Genomic DNA, 3,184 nt, shown 5'->3' with positions numbered 1-3,184 from the left:
TAGAAACTTTATGGACTGACAGGGTAGACCATAAAAAGTAATGGCCCTTTTATATTTCCCTGGTGCAGACACAAGGTGAAACCTATGTGTGGTTATGACATGCCGTCCCATCGGTGGCACGTGGCAAGAAGCGCGGACAGAGGGCAGCGAGACGTCAGCGGCAGGACACGCCACGCCAGCGAGGCGAGCGGCCGCGCCACGGCACAGCCGCGCCGGTCGATATTGCAGATTCAGACCGACCCTGCGTTCGAAGCCGGTCTGGCGCTGACAACTGCGGCAGCGCCGATACCGTCTGGATAGCCCGCCGGCACCATCCACTCGCGCAGTTCACACATGCTGAGCACACTCGGAGAGCCGTCTACCGATATACTCTTCCACCTGGCGGTGAAACGCCGTCTTCTTTGGTCAGAAACAAACATACGTGTGTGAACCCTATCAAACTCTTCCGGAATGAGAAGATGCCATCCCGGAAGTGCAGTTCTGGCAGGCTGCAAAGTATCCACTCACGCCTTTTGTAAACTCTTCACTAGACTCACAACGATTTCCAGTTACAACTTTCTTTTTCCATAAATCGAGTGAGCGGAATAAAGTGCCAGTCTACGAGAGGTAGTCATAAAATATTAATTATCGCCTTCAGAAAGTAAAGATACGTAATTAATTTTTTTATTGTTCGCAGGTACGTGTCTATCCTCCTGGTACACATTGGATTCCTCACGGCACAGTACTAGAGGAGCCGAAAACAAAATGGCGCAGCCTACCAAAACTTTATCAGCTAGTTCAAAATTGGTTCAAATGGCTCTGAGCACTATGGGACTTAACATCTGTGGTCATAGTCCCCTAGAACTTAGAACTACTTAAACCTAACTTACCTAAGGACATCACACACATCCATGCCCGAGGCAGGATTCGAACCTGCGACCGTAGCATATCAGCTAGTTCCGCCACTTCGGTTTTTCTTCTCTAGTGTCCTGCTACGGTACTGTGAAGTGGGAATTTCAAAATGTATCAGTAGTACCATCACCTGCAAATGTACAAAAAATTGATGACGAAACTTTATTTCTCAAAGTGATAACTCAAATTTTATGATTATCCTGGTAGTGAGTAGGGAAAATGTTCCAAGAAGTCGTTATTTCAGGTCCCTCAGTTTTCTTTCAAAGAAACCATCCCTAATGGCCTCGTTGTCGACGGGACATTAAACACTAGTCTTCCTCCTTCCTTTCAATAAAACACCATTAGTGATAATTACCTATCCGTGTTCATTTCTGTTGCAAACAAGGCCTCGTCTCGTGCAATTTTGCAGCCAGTGGGACCAGAGGACTTACATAGTATTTGCCACGTACTAGTTCATTCTTTGAAAGACAACCAGTAGGAAGAATCCCCACCGCATCTCAGAAAACACGGTCCATAATCTTTAAGGCGGATGAAATCTATTTCGCCATTATTTCGATGCGTCGGCAACGGCCTTGCCGCCGAGGATACAACGGTTCCCGTCAGATCACCGAAGTTAAGCGCTGTCGGGCGTGGCCGGCATTTGGATGGGTGACCATCCGGGCTGCCATGTGCTGTTGCCATTTTTCAGGGTGCACTCAGTCTCGTGATGGCAACTGAGGAGCCAGTCGACCGAATAACAGCGACTCCGGTCAAAGAAAGAGGTGTGCTGACCACACGGCCCTCCTATCCGCATCCTCAGCTGAGGATGATATGGCAGTTGGATGGTCCCGATGGGCCACTTGTGGCCTGAAAACGGAGTGCTTTATTATTTCGATGCAATCGACTCCTCCCCGCTGTCGTTGTTGCTGTTTCATTTGTGGTATAAGTGGTGAACTATCGCGTCATCCACAGCAACAGCTTTGCGTACAAAATTAGTTGGATTCTTCAAACATTGCTGATCGATTAATTTACAAATTTGCGAATGTTCGCCATTCTACAAATGCGACACACACTTTGCACAGTGCCTTCACTTAGGTGACTGGTCGTGTAAAAAATACCTTCTCGTATGCGTATGATGTCAGCGACTTCGTACACTTTTAACTGCAGATCATCCAAGCCAATATCGCGCGCTTTCTCGAGGTTCTCATCCACGGTTATAGTATTAGAGAGCTCTTTACGTGTATCATCTTCAAGAGAAGTGCAATCGTATTTTAATGCAGCCACTAATTTCATTTAAAAGACAACAGTGGAATGAGAAAAACAAGCTATACTACTCTCTGCTTTAGAGCGAAGTACACCTATTGTAAGACTCTGTCTACAAAAATGAAATGTCTGGCAGACGGAAGTAGAATTTTGAAATGCAAAGTAAGGTTCTCACACTGAAGACTTTAGTATGATACAGAAATTCTTGAACTAAAATAAACGGTCAACTACAGATCTGCAAACGGCCAATGTATAGGGAAATACTTATATCTGTTTAAAGAAACGTGTGAAACTGTTCTTTCGTTAACGCACAGCCGGCCGTTGTGGCCGTCTGGTTCTAGGCGCTTCAGTCCGGAACCGCGCTACTGCTACGGTCACAGGTTCGAATCCTGCCTCGGGCATGGATGTGTGTGATGTCCTTAGGTTAGTTAGGTTTAAGTAGTTCTTCGTCTAAGGGACTGATGAACTCAGATGTTAAGTCTCATGTTGCTTAGAGCCATCTGAACCATTTTTACGTTAACGCACTCTGCTTCATAACGTTTAAAGTGCATATTACTCATGGAAAAATCGGGCGCTGATAACCACGCAGTTGAGCGCCCCACAAACCAAACATCATCATCATCACTCATGGAAAAGGGAACTAATTATCTAAGTGGACTGTCATAGCACGCTTATTGGACCTACATTTTTTGTTCCGTAAGTTCCAAAACTTGGTTAATTACATCAGTCGTCCGTGGCCAAATTATCAGCCCAAAAAAATTCATTGCTAATCGCTCATGACCAAATGAGTATCCTTAACGTATTGCGCTAATAATACAGCAGTTTACGATTGCGTTAGATTAACTATCCTTACTGAACAAAACAGATGTCGCCCGGGGCCTTTAATTTCATCTGGTAGCAACTGCTATATCTAGTTGTGCAAGTTTCTTATGGTATTATGGATTTAATGGGTTCCAACACGAATTTCAAATTTACAGTCATAAAACAGTAGTGCAGCTCTTTTCTTAATAATCGTTTACCCAATGAATAACATGCAAGAATGAAACAAACT

General features: G+C 44.8%; 1 pseudogene; it reads left to right on the top strand.

Annotated features, from left to right (window-relative positions):
- The first annotated feature begins 1,453 nt into the window (after positions 1-1,453).
- Positions 1,454-1,571, top strand: LOC124557550 (annotated as a pseudogene).
- The last annotated feature ends 1,613 nt before the right edge of the window (positions 1,572-3,184 follow it).

This window comes from Schistocerca americana, chromosome X (assembly GCF_021461395.2).
Source record: "Schistocerca americana isolate TAMUIC-IGC-003095 chromosome X, iqSchAmer2.1, whole genome shotgun sequence".
In the NCBI taxonomy this organism is placed as follows: domain Eukaryota; kingdom Metazoa; phylum Arthropoda; class Insecta; order Orthoptera; family Acrididae; genus Schistocerca; species Schistocerca americana.
Note: the sequence above shows the minus strand (reverse complement) of the source record. Positions and strands in the feature narration are given on the sequence as shown.